The 16,778-nt window shown below is 38.6% G+C and overlaps 1 long non-coding RNA gene across 2 annotated transcripts in view; it reads left to right on the plus strand.

Annotated features, from left to right (window-relative positions):
• Positions 1-16,778, plus strand: part of LOC140641188 (uncharacterized) — a 247,091-nt gene that overhangs the window by 55,989 nt on the left and 174,324 nt on the right. For both annotated transcript variants that reach the window (XR_012037719.1, XR_012037718.1), the window contains exon 2: positions 12,882-12,955. This is a non-coding gene — a long non-coding RNA (uncharacterized lncRNA). The remainder of the gene's footprint in view (positions 1-12,881; positions 12,956-16,778) is intronic.

Genomic DNA, 16,778 nt, shown 5'->3' on the forward strand with positions numbered 1-16,778 from the left:
TGAACATCTTCAATTCAATAGGCCATGGTGGTCGGTCCTATTACGACAGTCGTTTCAACAGTTTTTACTCTCCAGTTGATATTTGTCCCTTTAAAAATCTGTGTTACTTAGTTGATTATCCTCCCCCTCTTCTAAATGAGCCTTTTCTCTACTCGATATTTGTATTTTCCTCTTCATATTAAGCGTTATTGCCAGATGTCTCTGCTTTCTTCCACAAGTACATGTTTTGTGTCCTTTCAATGGACAAGCATCATTACCCTTCCCGGGCTGGGAAGGCAAAGTTGCTCACAGAAGCCCCTGTCCTACCAAGTTTCACATGCCTGTGGGATCTTTCTCTCTGCCTCTTTTGTGACTGTTCCTTCCTACCTTTCTTTTTATGCTTAAAAATGTTTTAGGGAAGAAGCAAAGTGTGATTGATGTCTGGCTTCTCAATTTAAACAGAGCTGGGTCCACTGGATAACTATAGAGGCTGTATCTGTGGGTCAAAGCTTCAGCTTCCTTTCTCTGCCTTTCTTCTCCATTTAAGGACAGGGATTTAACATAAAGAGAAAATAACCTTCAACCTTCAGAAGATGACCTTACTCTTGCCGCACACACAGGCACACAGTCTGGAAGATCATATTGCCATTTTTCCTGAGTTTCAAACAATAAAAGTGCCATTCCGGGGATTACCTTTTGAGATGGTATTTTAAGCAGCAGTAACTGAAAAAAACAAATCAAACCGATGGGCTTTTATAATAGGTAAAGAAACCAAACCAAAACAAAACAAAACAAAAAAAAACAACCCAGGATATCTTTAATCCATTCATTGAAAGGGTCTTAATTCCCAAGACTGCTGCTTTAGGAGAAGACTTTGCAACCCTTCTGGATGACTACAATGAGCCTAATTAATTTTATAAACAAATGTGCCACCTTTGGCTACATACAAAACAACCTCCTAGGGCTCTTCTCTTTTACTAATGGGGATTTTAATAAAGAGGAACAAGGGATGTCTTGCCATAATAAAATGCATAATTCAAGAAGAAAAATCATATCCCCATACCCATATGGATAATAAATAATCACAGAGAATCCAGAAAGGTAGTGACCTCAGGCAAACAAGAGTAGAGATTTTGACTCGACTCCCTGTGTTTATGTAATTTAGAAACAACTTGATTGATGACTAATCACAGTGAGGTGGCTTTGTAAGCTGTTGTGTTCGCTGTTACTAAAGGTATTCAAAAGAATTCCAAAGTTATAGGGGGTGGTGATACTATAACAGTGATAAATCTGTCAGTCTCAGCTACAGCTGAGCCAAGCCTGGAGAAGTCTACAATTATTTTTACCTCCTGTTAAAATTTCCCCTAGAGGTACACTGTCTCTCTTCCTGAGTAACCTTAGGAGAGCCCCCACTCTTCTGGCATCACAAGTGACAACATAGCCACTTGGTAAGAGAGGAAATCTCCAAATGCATCACCACATGCACTAAGAATCATTAGCTGTGTCTAAAAATGTTGATTCACCATTAGTTCCCATTATTCCCATTTATCTTAACATTTTGGACTAAAAGCAATATTCTAGTTCCTTCAGATACGTTTTGATCTTTCTTTTCATCCAAAGATATTGGTCCTTCTTGAGAAAACAGTGACTATTTTATTGTTAAGTTTCTAATTCCCTTCTCTACTAATAATAATCCTATCCAATGCTAGAGAAATCTTTCTTCAAAGGAATAGTCACCCTAATCACAACAAATGCATTTTTGTTACCAGTCCACTATTCTTTCAACAAAACCTTTGATGGGTGTCTGTATGCCTCATGATCTTTTTAATTAGCTGGCTTGTTTACTTGTTTAGAAAAGCCAGGAGTTTAATTCTGCCTTCATAGGAAATACTGTGACTCTTGTTTTAACTGACAACAAAGCATAGTGAATGACAAATCAATAAAAATTAGTTGATAAGCAGGAAATAGGCTTCAGTCCTCATTTATGCAGCCTTAGCATTCAGTTGATCAAAAATAAAAACCAACGTGTTACGGTAGATGGACGCTATTACACTTTGAGTGCCCTTGCAGACCTGACAACATTCGAAGCCCTTCTCCAATTAGAACATCAAGTCGGACTACCTCTCACCACTGACCCTTGACACCTTGGGAAAAGGAATACACTGAGCTTGATCATTCTGATCTGTGGCATCCTTAGCTCCATTTACCCTGAAGAACCCCTGTGCTACTGGTCTATTTTAGCTTTCACTTCACCATTGTTATGAAATATTTGGCAACATGAGCACAGGCCATATGTGAAGTACAGAAATAATTTATTATTCAGTTTGTCAGTCTCTACATTTAGTGGGTTTATAGCATGTCGAAAATTCTGGCAACAGCCTCTTGTATAATTAGTTGCCTCATCCTTCAGAGCTAATGGGATGAGTTTGAGGCCAGAGAGAGATTGTTTATGAGAAATATTTCCTCCCCTGGTGCTCTGAAAGAATCTGTCCCTCGAATCAGGGTAATTGTCAGCATAATTTTTGTCAGGTCTTTCACAAAAGGGAAAATATTAGGGGCAATGTGGAGGAAACAACAAGAACCTAATCAGCTTAGGGTGTTTTGAATATATTTTTCTCTTGTTGTTGTTGTTGGGAAGAGGGATATAGAAGAAAAGCAAGAAAGAAGATGAGAAGAAAAATGTGATTTTTTTCATCTAATTTCTTTTAGAATTGTGTAATAAATTAATGCCAGTAATATGGTAATTAGCAACTTAATGTAATTGAACTAAATTCTAACTTCGCTAATCCATGTGATGAGACTATATCATATTGTGGATAAGCAGCCTCACTTTCTTTCTCCCACTTCAGACTTCTCTCATTCCTAGGGGCCATTGTTGATAATAAAGTCTAAAAAGTCTTGTGAAGTTGATGACTTAAACTCAGCCTCTTCCTGGAGTCTCTGCTGTGATTCCCCTTTGATAGTAAATATAATCAGAGCTTCAAAGGGTAGCCTTAGGAAGAGAGAAAATGATGTAGGAATATGGGCAGTGTACACTAGGAAAGCTATTGCACCTCAGACAGCTGAGTTTGAGATATAAAATAGAGGCATCAAAACTGCTTCCTCCTATTCCTGATCGGAAGTCAAACTTCTGTCTCTTCCAGACCACATTAGGCTATTGAAAAATGCTGTTTAAAAGCCCAAGTTACAAGTCATAGGGTTTACTGCCCCCATGGAGCCTCTCTGTGTCCAGCTCTGGCATTTCCCTTCAGTACTGTGATGCTCATCACTGTCTTTACCACCCACCTGCCCAAATGCCTCTTGTTGGTGGCTCTTGATAAACCTCTTCTGTCTTCCTGTTAGTAGGAAAAACTCCACTTCTCTTCCTAATGAGTTGCTGCTTTCCTCAAAGCATCCATTGCACCTGTCTGCGCCTTGGCACTCGGCCTAGTCCTCTGTGTCCTTCTTGCCTTGGAATGATCTCTTCTGCTCTGAACTGTGAACAGATATTGTCGGTGAGAATGTTGCCACTTTCTGCCCTAGGGAGATACAGGCAGAGGCCCAGGGTTCCTACCGTCAGCACTGGCCTTTGCTGGCAAGCTCGGGCTCTCATGCTGAAGTGCATGGCTTGAAACCTCATCTAACAATGGTACCGACAGTGCCTTATTCTAGATGAAATTCTTTTTCTGCTGCTAATGACTCTAGCATTGGTGGAAGTCTATCCATTGGGAACTTAGACACTTTTTATACATGGCTGTGTGTATGTTTCTGTGTGGCTGTATTTGTACTTTGTGGCTCTGTGTGTACCTGTCTGTGGTTATGTGTGTATGAGACTGTGTGTGTGTGTGCGCACGCACCAGAGATAGACACTTGCTACTTGCTCTTTCCTAATCACCTGTCATCACATGGCTTGTGTCCCTCAGGGTTATATCAATTCTATTTGTCTTGGGACTTACATTTAATGTCTGTAGAGGTCCAAAGAGAGTCCCTAGCTTATTGACTCCTGCATAGAACAAGTATAATTCAGGCATTAGCATGTTCCCCATGAGTAGGCTTCTGGATTGTAGCCACCAGTCTAAATTCCATGTGCTTTGTCTTCTCCTGTAGACCAGTGCAATGAACAGTGTGCTCTGTGGACAGATCTAGCTTGGGAACGGAGATTATTAATTAATATTAGATGGTGAGCTTATCCCAGAACCTAAGCCAGCACATTGCTTCTTCCTTCACTGACAAAGTTACACTATGGAAAAAATATCAGCTGAACAAAATGCTCAGAAACAGAGTTGACTTCTATTCTGGCCCAAGCTCCTCATGATACCAAGAACTGGAAACATCTAGTTCTGGGGTCAGTACTTGTATTTTGTGTAGCAGTGCTACTTGAGAATGTTCTAGTAGCTTAGATATCATTTATCTCCCACAAGAGGTTTAGTCGAGTCCCCTCCTTATTTACCTCTTCTTATCCACACAGTGTGGCTTCCCAGCTTTCCAGGCTGGGAAAAAGTCAGCCAGAGCAAAGGCTCTTAACTCCTGGAGGTCCTCACAGATTTCTCATTCCTCCCCTCAGCAACAGGAGCTGTCTTCTGAATCAGAAACTTAAGTTCTAATGTTTTTAACACCATTAAATCAAAACAAAGAGCTATGTATAAAGTAGAGCAATTAGTTATGTTAATAAATTCATATGTTCCCTTCTTTCTATCCCCAAAATGTTGCCAAGTTGTTACTGAATTGTGAGTTTCTTAAAACCCAGTATGGAACTCTAATCTTAAGTTTATAAAGTACTGACATATATGACACTATTTTTGTGAGCATGTCCTGATATTTTAAAAAATCTGAATGAAGAATGAGTCAAGGTTAAGAGAAGTTTATTTAACATCTAAAATAATTAAAGGGAAAACAGACTTTGCAAACTGTGACTATATTAAAAATAAACTAGAATGCGAATATATATTTATGATGCTTTGAAATGTCTGTATCTGCTCCTTGTCTTCAAAATCTTGCCATCTTGAATTTTGTAACAATATGATAATGTGGTTAAAATTTATCTATGTCCAGGCAGGCCTTTAGCCACATAAAAATTCATTATTCTCAGATAAATAAATAAAAATGCAAAGAGAATCATTCTCTAGTTTATTTGTCTGTAAAGTAGGAAAGTCTGGTAATGTATTAAGCATGAAAACCCATTACCACGGGTTGTTATTAAATTTATCGTTTTTAAGTGAGTCAGTCTCTTTGTACTCTGAAGTCACATGAGTGACTCTGCATTTTGATTTGCATCATTGTTTGGAAGAGATGAAATAGGATTTATCATCTCCTTGTGTTTTCTGCTCGATCCTTGTTTCTTCAATGCCTAAACCACTTGAGAGCACCCTCAGAATAAGATCCTTGAGACTAATTTGAGTTGCTAGCAGAAGTCGGTTTGCATAACCCTCAAATGATAGAACTTTTGAACTGGAAAGACTGTGTCAGGTCCCTCTGACTTCAGGTGGGTGGACATGACCCACTTTCTTGCATCCCAACCTGGCACAGTATGTCTGATGTGGGTAAGATAGATGTTGTGTCTCAAAGGCCACAGGGCTTCATAGCTGAACTTCTAATGAAGAACTTCTTTGTTCCCTACTTATTCTTACTTCCCCAGCCTTCATCACTGTGGGGAACCTTAAATCTTTCCAAAGCAGACGCCTGAAATGTTCATTCGAAGATTTGATGTAAGAAGAATACAAAATACAAGAATTTACTTCCTTCCTAAAGTACCCTATGGTCAGACATCTCTCATCCTTCAGATCTAGCTTGCATGTCATTTTTTTTCTCCCCAAATATTCCTTCCCTGGGCAATCTATTTAAAGTTATCTGCCCAGTAACCTCTGTTGCTACTTCCTTCAAAGCATTTATTAGAGTGGTTGTTTTTCTTTATTTGCTTGCTTATTGTTTATCTCTTTTTGAATAATATAAACTCCATGAGGGCAATGAACCTGTTTTGTTTTGTTTTAAATCTCAGAGTCTAGAATAGTGTCTGGCCTGGATGTACTACTCTAATATATTGGAAAATGTGATGAATAAGCTGTATAAGTGTGAGGTTGGACTTTTGGTTACTGGGTAGTTTTAGAAAGAATGTTAAAATGCCTAAAAAAGATAGGTGAAGGTGAATGGGAAATACATTTTGAAGATTTATGTATGTATGTGTTTATTTAGAGAACACAAGTGGGAGGGGCAGGGGGAGAAGAAGAGAATCTCAGCAGATGCCAAGCTGAGCACTGAGCCTGATGTGGGGCTTTATCTTATGACCCTGAGATCAGGATTTGAGCAAAATAGTCTGACTGGGCCTCCCAGGTGCCCCAGGAAATGTGTTTTGAAAAGCCATATGTTACCCTTATCACTTTATACAGTAGCAACAGCTACAAGCCTTTCCTGTTCCAGTAATAGGGCAGCGAAAGTTAGCTTGAGATGTGTCCCTGAATTTTTAAATCATTATGGTTATTTCTTTGGTATTTGTGAGATAGAGCAGCTGATCATCAAGAAGCCAAAAACGTTTGCTTTCCCCACTTGCAACATGGATAAATAATTCTAAGGCAGTGTTCATTTGCAATGTATGTTCTTTCTTTCTTGCAGAATTCATGAAAAAAAAAGCTGTGTTTTTGTTCAAAGATATGGAGCAGGTCAGATAGTAAGAACTTTATTTGACTTAAGTGGGAACTAACTGTTTGTTTCTTCTAGTGAAATTGAACACTTAGTCAATTTTGCTTTCTGTATTACTAATTGCAATCCTCCTTAAAGATCATGCAAGAAAGAGCAATAACAATTAAGACCACAAAAGGGGAAAACATAATTTTATCAATTAAAGTGCCAAAAAATAATAAACTTCTTTTTTTTTTTTTTTTTTGAAAGTCGATCTGGTCTCTTAGGGAATATAGACTAGAGGCAATGAACATTTTTGTGGAAGAGCACAGTCTCAGGTCATTGGCTATTTCAAAATACCATTTGGAAACCTATGCAATTAGCAATCCCAGAACTAGGCTGGGCATTTGCTTCAGTCTTGGTACATTTCATGGTACCATTCCATAAAAAGCGGTAAGAGAGAAGCTATTAAAGGCAAGGATAGTAGAGATTAAGATGGAATCCAGAGTGGATCAAAGTGACCTTACAGGCTGATGATACCTGGAACATAGTGCTAATGGTATTTCAAAGGACTAATGTTTCAAAAGCTAGGTGGGCATGTATGGTGAAATAGGACACTTTGCAAATTGCTCTAAAGATTGGATGTAATTCCACAATACTCCATCCAGGCTTTTTTAAAAAAATAGAAATGGACAAACACAGTTTTAAAAATTTATTCAAAAACATAGGAAACTAGAATGTGTAAAACCAATCTTGAAAAAGAAAAATGAAGCTTGAGGATCACCACTAGCTTGTCCAAGAGTTAACATGAAACCATGTTATCAGGAAGATAAGGTACTGGCATGAGGATAAACACATAGATCAGTATATGAGATGAGAGAGTTCAGAAATAGACCCACACTGGTGTGGCCAACTTTTAATGAAGAAAGCAAAGAAATCCAATGGAGGAAGAAAAGTCTTCTTACCCAATGGTGCTGGAACAACTGGATATGAATATGGACACGAATGATCCTCAACCCCTTGCTCTCATTACACACAAAATTAGTTGGGAATGGATCATAGGTCTAAACAAACAAAAGAACTAGACTAGTAGAACATCTTTATGAATTATGGGTAGGTAAACTTTTCTTAGAACAATAATCCTAAGAGAAAAATTTGATGAATTAGAATCCATTCTAATTCAATGGAATTAATTGAATTAATTCCAATTAATTCAATTAATTCCAATTAATTGGAATTAATAAGGGTTAATTTCAATAAGGGTTAATTAATAAGGGTTAATTTCAATAGGGTGTGAAGGCACAAATCTTCCTAAATCTTCAAGGAAGTGCAGGCTAATAAATTTTAACCAAAATAAGAGACTGTAGGGACGCCTGGGTGGCTCAGCAGTTGAGCATCTGCCTTTGGGTCAGGGCATGATCCCAGAGTCCCAGGATCGAGTCTCACATCAGGCTTCCTGCATAGAGCCTGCTTCTCCCTCTGCCTCTCTCTGTGTCTCTCATGAATATAAATAAACAAAATCTTTCAAAAAAAAAAAAGAGACTGCTAACTATTCATCAGGTAGGTAAAAATAAAGAGACTAACCACACAAATATTGGAGAGGATGTGAAGCAAGTGGAATCTCCTATGTCCTTTATAGGAGTGTGAAATAATAGGAGTTGGCGTAATCATCCAGCAGTATCTTCTAAAACGATACATCTAGCTTATCCTGTAACAGTTCCACTCTTAAGTATTTTTCCAAGACAGATAAGAGCATCTACCTGCAAAACAGTTTCCCCAAAAATGTTCACAGCAGCTTTATTCATAACAAGCAAAATCTGTAAACAGCTCAGGGGTTCATCAACAGGTGAGAAATGAGTCAAGTGGCACGTGTTTCAGTAGGAAGAAGAGTGAACTGATGCAGAGAAAAAGTGGGTTAAATCTCAAAAACACAATGCTGAGAGAACATCTTCCATGAAAGAGGATGCACTGTATTGTTTCATTTATATGAGGTCCAGCTCTAGGCAAAACTAATCTTGGTGGAAAAAGAATCAGGATTGTGGTTGCCTCTGGTGGGGGTCAGCGAGTAAAACAGAGATTGACTTGAAAGAGCATAAAGGAACTTTCTAGGGTGATGACAATGTTCTCTTTGTTGAGAAAAGTTGGGATTACTTAGGTGTATATATTTATCAGAGCTTATCAAATGATTTATTTATAATTGGTATAAGTAAAGGGTTATAGATATCACCCACAATAAAAGATGAAAATGCACATAAGAATTAGCTTTCTGTAAAATAGGGTTATTAATCTGGACCCGATGGAAGCCTTGGATGGGTGTGGGTATATCTATCAGCACTTTGAAATTATAGGCAAACTCTGGAAGGGGGTTTCAAAATGTTTATGACGTTGTTGAGAGCAACCCTTTGTGACTTCCCCCAAATTTGAAGAAACAGCTATAGAATTATCTTTCATATTAATAAAAAGTTTTATAAATTTGTTTTTATAGTAAAGTACTGTAAATTTTAAGTTGGGATTCATAATTTTTTTTCTCTCATACCTCAGGGTTTTTCCTCCCACTTTGTAGTGATGATTTTCCCATTGTTTAATGGGTTAACAACAGTTTTGATACATTCCCCATATCACCTCTTTTTCTTTTTAATATTTTATTTATTTATTCAGGAGAGACATAGAGAGAGGCAGAGACATAGGCAGAGGGAGAAACAGGCTCCCTGTGGGAAGCCTGATCTGAGACTCAATCCTAGGACCCTGGGATCATGACCTGAGCTGAAGGCAGACACTGAACCACTGAGCCACCCAGGTGCCCCTCCCGTATCACTTCTAATGGCAGTGGTCCTGAATAGATACTCTCATATTTTGATGTCTATTCTGCAAGCTAAAAAAGAGATAATAGTACATATAATTACATATGTATATTCAACCTTTGAGCACTGTCCATCCATATGCTCAAAGGCATATAATGGTAATGCAGTAATGCAATAATGCTCAAAGATTCAAGATTGAGTTGTTCAACATCAATATTAAAACAAGGATCAGACTTTAAGGTGGATAATATTACTTGTTGGAATGTTTTTATTAGGTTATATTGCCCACCCACTGTCCTTTGTTAATTGTCAATTTTATTTTAAGCTCTGACTCTAATGATGAGTGCTAAATTACTTTGTTCACAGAAAATCAAGTATGTATGTATACTTCATGCCTTCTCTATTTAGGAAGAATCATTAGGCTGCAATTAGTATTTAGTAATGATTTCCAGAAATAGTTCCCAACTATTAAAACTTCTTAAAACTTGTGATGTTTTATAATTAAGAAAGAATATTAAATTTGTTAGAGCTCTGTGCTAACCTCTCCTGCCAATTTACATCTAATTGTGAGTGATTTCTTCAGACCCATTGATACTCTATAATAACTACATTTGAGAAAACACAGAGTTATGTTGCTTTAGTTTTATAATTCAGGTGCCAGTGAACGCTGGGTGTTGTAAGTGTTGAATCACTAAATTCTACACCCGAAATGAATACTACACTGTATGCTAACTAATTGGAATTTTAAGTAAAAAGTTGAGGAGGGAAAATTAAAAAAAGGCAGGTGCCAAATCTTTGACTTTATGTGAGCCAAAAAGAAGAAATAACACTCAAATAATTAAGGGAGGAAAAGCTTAATAACTAATTAAATCACATATTATTCTTCCTGTATTTCATAAAATATATGTGATTTATGTTTCAAAAGCAGTAAAAATGATCTTCTCAGAGAATGTAAGAAAAAAAAGATACCTGTGCCCATTTTTTTTAAGATTTGATTTATTTTATTCATGAGAGACACAGAGAGTGGCAGAGACACAGACAGAGGGCAAAGCAAGCTCCATGCAGGGAGCCTGACGTGGGACTCAATTCCAGGTCTCCAGGATCATGCCCTGGGCTGAAGGTGGCGCTAAACCGCTGAACACCCCCCGCCCCCCCCCCCCCCCCCCCCCCCCGGGCTGCCCTATGCCCATTATTTGAAATGGTTCTAAGTGTGAAATGTTTCACTCTAGTAAATTATGTTTAATAATAGCTTATGACTGAATATCTTGCCTACAGATCTGATCAGTGTCCAAATGCTGTATTGCTTTTGATAAAGGGCAAATTTAGGTAGATTCCGTATTCCATTTCAGATTGTATTAACACCATGACCATCAATTTCAGTAGAGTGCCATATTTGATCTTAATAGTAACATGATTTTAAAGGTCATCTGTAGCTATGCCCATAAAAATATTATGGGACAAGAAATGATTAGACTAAGTAAGCTATACACTGGCTTTCTTAAAAGTAAAACTTTTAATCACATAAAAATGCATTACCCGATCCCTCTTTGGTTTTGTGACTAGCTCAATTCCTTGCTCATGAGACTCCAGTTGCCTCTAAAAATTAGTCTTTAGAAAGATTGTTAAATGGGTTGCATAGGAGTGAATCATTTGTTGTCATTAATAGTGAAATACTTAAGTATAACACCTTCACAGAGTTGTGTGGATATAGTCTAATTAATGGTTGCTGAGTTTCCAGGGGTGGGGGCAGAGGCCCTGGTTCTGTGTCTTCCCCAGGTTTTTCTACCAAATTCTCATTATTTCATGAAAAATTCCTATCTTGCCTGCCATCATTATATTACAATGACCCTTTTAATTATCTATGTTTGTCGGCTTATCTTTGTCTGAGAGCTTTTTCCAGCATGTGAGGTCTTCCATGATACTTGCCATAGTTCTAGGGCCTAGAAGTGTGTTAAAAAGTAGTGTGCAGGGGTGCCTGGGTGGCTCAGTGGTTGAGTGTCTGCCTTTGGCCCAGGGTGTGATCCCAGGGTCTTGGGATCGAGTCCCACATCGGGCTCCACGTGGAGAGTCTGTTTCTCCCTCTGCCTATATCTCTGCCTCTCTCTTTGTGTCTCTCATGAATGAATAATAATAATAATAAAGTAGTGTGCAAAGTAGAAAATGTGAATTAATTAACCTACAGAGATATTGTATGCCTTCTTTACACTCAAGCAGAGGAAACCAATGCAGAGCTTGCCACTACTGCTTCTACCAGCGACGATAGTCTGATCCAAACAAATTGAAGCAAGAATTACTTAAACTGGGGCCTATAAAGTTAGTGATCCACACCACTTACCATGAGAAAGAGTATGTCTATATATTTTTAAAGATGTATTGAGGTGTTGTGGCAATAACATGAACTAGCGATACAAACTTCTTTGAAATAAGTGGTTTCCAGAAGAAGGCAGTTAATTTCTAGCTTTAGTTGTTCATTATTGTCTTTTTAGTAGGGTCACATTAGCACTTTGTGAAAGTATTCTAGACAGAAAGGAGACAGCTGGAATTCTTAAAGACTTTCTGTCATTTTATAATGTTTCCTTTTGTTTGAGATTAATAGGTAATTTAGGAGTCTATACAAAGCAATTTCAAAGGGATCACTGGTACGCATACATTTCAGTAGCTGAAGAATGGGGAAAAATGAATATTTCCACATAGCATTCTCTTGCTATAATGAAAGTTAGAACTCCTCTGTAATCCAATTATCAGCCTCAAATTTTTCACTCTGTTTGGCAAACTTGTTTCTCTAATTTTTATTGTGCAATTGGATATATTTTTATACAATTGGCCTTTACATCTACAGTAGGTCTGGTAATACTGTGCCCAGATGCCAACTAGAGACAATGCCTAATTGTGTCCTATCCTTCCATTTCCACATATTTTCTTCCTTTAAATTAGGTGGAGGGACAGGGCATGAGGTCTTAGATAATGTCTGTTTTCACAACTTATTTGGGCAGTAACTTTCTTGGCATGGATTAATTCATCATGCTCTCATTTTGGAAGGGCTACATATTCACTCTATAAGGATGGAAAATACAACAAGTTTATATGTATGAGTTACTAGCCTACTTGCAACAACTATCATCCCGAGAAGAAAAGTCTGTGATATCAGTGAGAGGTTGGAAAGCTCGAGGCAAGATGTCAGAGTTGGGCTTTATTCATTTCTATCTCATTATGTACATGTGTACATATGTGTATGTAGTTTGGTGCAGGTATAGTGTGGGATGAGTAGGCTGTAGACTGGTAGCTTAGCCTGAACTTGGTAGCTAAAAGCAAGGTCAAGGTTCAAAAAGCATTTAATAGTAGATTGTGGCATGGCCAGTAGCACAAATCATGGCCTTTGTTAACGTAATCATTTTATTGAACCAGTTGAACCAGAAATTGAACCAATTTCTGTTGAATAATTATTATGTACATTCTGTGTGCTAGACATTTGTAATCAAAATTTGTAATCAAAATCATCTCTTCTTTAAGATGCAGATTGGGGAAGACAGGAGTTTAAGCATTTGCATCTCTTATGGTGATGGTACGACAGCAGCAGTTACAAGGTAACTTTTGGAGCACAGGAAATGGGGACCAATTTTAAATTGGAGACTCTGATTATTCTTAAAAGAGTTTATTACTGATGATCCTAAACCCAGAGATGACAACATTTGTGGAAAGAATGCATGTCCCACTTAAGGACCTAGAGCTAACACAGAGGGCTATAGAGTAGGGTGGTAGAGCGATGTAGTAAGTGCTAGAATGCAAGCAGTTTTGTCCAGGGCTGGATCATATGGGGGCTTATGTGTCCTACTAAAAATTGGTATCCTCAAGTTTAGGATGTTGACTGAGGAAATTGGTAGATCTGTGGCTAGATTGAATTTTTTCTAAGATTTTATTTATTTATTCATGAGAGAGAGAGAGAGAGAGAGAGAGAGAGGCAGAGACATAGGCAGAGGGAGAAGCAGGCTCCATGCAGGGAGCCCTCAATCCCGGGACTCAATCCCGGAACTCCAGGGTCATGCCCTGGGCCCAAGGCAGGCGCTCAACTACTAAGCCACCCAGGCATTCCTAGATTAGCATTTTAGAATGATCCCTCTAGCTATAAAATGCAGAACGGATCAAATAGGGACAGGGTGAGAGACTGAAGGCCAGTTAGAAAGTTGTTTTCATTGTCTAAGCAGTTCTGTGTGAGCAGCAGCAATGATGAAGGTAACAGAGTGAGTTCAAGGAATATTAATACTGTAGAATTTGTAGTAGTTGTTAATTGGAAGCGAAGGGCAGGCCACTGAGGGAAGTAAAGGATCATGCTTGCATTTGTCTGTTGGATTTCCCACTGGTTACTGACACTGGGGGTATAAGTGGTGTGGGGTTGGGTTTGGAAAAGATAATTCTCTACTCTGGTGGGACTTTGAAGGATTCTGGGAACACAGCCTAACAATAGTCCACCTCTCAAAAATGGAAGTGTAATTATTTGAAGAGATTCATTTAGGAGAATAAGGAAGAAAACATCTGGGAAAACACTTTATAGGCAGCCACTATCTCGTAAACCTGTTCTATTGCCTTTCTACCCTTATTCCTTTTTTTCTTTCCTTATCACCTGACAGAAATACAGAAGGGCATGAAGAAGAAAAGACAGAAAGGAGGACAGGACCTAGATGGAAAGTGGGCAGCTATCGAGTGAAGGGAAGATAGTAGTCATCTGGCTTTTGAGAACAGTCTTCTCTGAGTATAGAACATTTACTTGATGGCTTTGGCTAACTTGACATTTCTAGGTAGATTTTGTCTCTCAGTCAGTGTTGGCCTAGTTGATTCCTATGGATTCTTTTCTAACTCTATCATTGTCTTCTAATGGGAGGGAAGGGTGGAATGAGTGAAAAAGGCTAATGGAAGTAGGGAATGGACAAAGGGCCCCTAAGCGAGGGCTGTGCCCTGTACTTCCAGTAACTTAAGATGGGAAAAAAATACAATAACATTTTCATCATAATTCTAATTAGTTGGTTAAGAAGAGAGAGAGATTTGGGGACTGGGAACAGGGTGATGGGGCTGGTGGAGGAAGTGAGGAAGATGCTACATAAGGATCTGCCACTGGTATATTTTGCCCACATATATTCTGGAAGAGATTGTGAGGCTCAGGATCTTTAGAATAACTAAGTCCTTCTTCACAGTGTCACTGCCAACCTGGGAGATTTGGGGGGAAATACCTTACAATACATCTCTTAGTTACTTTTCATGATCTAAGAGAAACATTTGTCACAATTCTGATTCTACTCGAGAACTCACACCAACATCATTGTGTCTTAATGAGATTGGGGGAGGGGATCCAAGGAGAAAGAAAAGTCAAAATCAGAGTAGCTTAACCAAGATAGCAGGCCCTTGGTTGCTGAGAACATTGTGGGGCGTAGTCCACACTCTCTGAACCCTACACTCTCTCAGACTCTCCCTAGACTAAGAGACTCAAAATTGGGATGGAAGCTAACATTCTCACCTCTACCTCTGCTCTACATGCACCGCTACTTACTGGTACTCTAGCTGCAGCTCTTCTGTCTATAGTATGCTTAGCACGATCAAGGAAAGAGGGAGAAGGGGACACCCCCTTTTGTTCATTATGCTCCCCAGAAATGGTACTGCTTCCATGCTGCTACCACCTCCACTCTCTTGTCAACTTCATCACATGGCAGCCTCCCGCTTTAAAGGAGGCCGGACCACTCAGTTTTTATTGGTGTGGTCATCCACATGGCATTCTGTTTTTCTTTTCTTTTCTTTTCTTTTCTTTTCTTTTCTTTTTTTTTAAGATTTTGTTTATTTATTCATGAGAGACGAGAGAGAGAGAGAGAGAGAGATAGAGAGAGAGAAAGAGAGAGGCAGAGACACAGACAGAGGGAGAAGCAGGCTCCCTGCAGGGAGCCTGACTTGGGACCTGATCCCGGGTGTCTGAGATCAGGCCCTGGGCTGAAGGCATCGCTAAGCCACTGAGCCACCTGGGCTGCCCAGCATTCTGTTTTTAAAGGAAAGAGAGGAAAAAGAAAGTCACAACAACTGACAGTCTCTGCCATAGGAATCCAAACAGTTCTCCAAAATATTCAGAAAAGGCCAGATGTCTTCAACTGGATTGGAAGCACTCAGTATGTATATGTGTAATATATGGCCAATCAGGCATGATTCTTGCTTTAAGTTGTTTTAGAATTATTTTTCCAAGGTTATCTGTATGATAAGTGTGATTGAATTAAAGATAAAGATGAAATTTTAAAGAAAGCCACAGAGAATTGATTGATCATAGACCGGAAAAAGAGACCCTGTTGTTAACAAGTTTTTCTATTAAAAATACTATTTGAAGTTTTCTGCTATTATTGCAGACTGTCAGAGTTTATAGTCCATTAACATCTGTGTTTGACTTTCAGGTTTTATCAAACCCTGGATTCTTTGCACAAAGCAGACTCTGCTTTGCAATCCGTTTCCATTAATACAGCCCTCCTTTCTAGAATAAAATCTTGGTAACAAAATACTCATTTCTAAAATAAGTTGATGATTCAACTCCTAGGTAATATCCATGTTTTTTCTCTTAGTATAAAAAATATATTTGGTTATGCTAACATCCACAAATGCTAGTCTTGGTTGCTGTTGCTTGATTTTCCTGGTCAATTACATTTTTACATCCATACATCCATTAAAGGAGTAAGAGTTCTTGAGTCTTTGTTTTACTGTTTTCTTGTTATTTTTAATACCAGCGACATTAACTAAAAAGTGAAGATTGAGGATTAAAAGATATTCTCTTTAGCCCTCGGCTCTGAAATAAGGTGATGGTATTCAGTTTCATTTGCAAAGAAATTGTCCTTCCTTAGGGGATCGTGGAGAAGACCCCGACCTGGATTCTTTTCAGATCTATTATTTTTCATCGGCATTTTGGCCAAGAACGTTGTGTGAGCTCAACATTTCACGTCTCTCCTGCATTTTTATAGCCTTTGACTGAGCACCAGCTATTGAACTGTTGAAAATGTATTTGTGTTTCTTTCCAAAGGTGCTCCCCAGATCCTGGGAAAAACAGCCTTAGGTTGCAAGAAGTTAAGAAGGAAGTCAAAGAAAAGAATTAATGAAATAACTGGTAGGCGTAAGCAAAAAGGCCCTCAAAAGATGAACCAGCCAGCTCCTAGATTTAGAGAGATCTTGATTCCATCACGGTTGTATTGGTACTGGCTCTTTGTCTTGATCTTATTATTGGAAAGCTCGATGATGCACCCAGATGACCGATTCTCTTTTTTACTTGAGCTAATACAGAGGCTTCATTCTGGAAGATCATTTTCTTTTGATTGCCATCTGCCGCCGGGATTTTTCCAGCCTGCTTGCAGTTCTAATCTGCTCGCACAGTGTGCTGCCCTGCTCAGGTCAGTT

The sequence above is a fragment of the Canis lupus genome, chromosome 10 (genome assembly GCF_048164855.1).
Source record: "Canis lupus baileyi chromosome 10, mCanLup2.hap1, whole genome shotgun sequence".
NCBI lineage: Eukaryota > Metazoa > Chordata > Mammalia > Carnivora > Canidae > Canis > Canis lupus.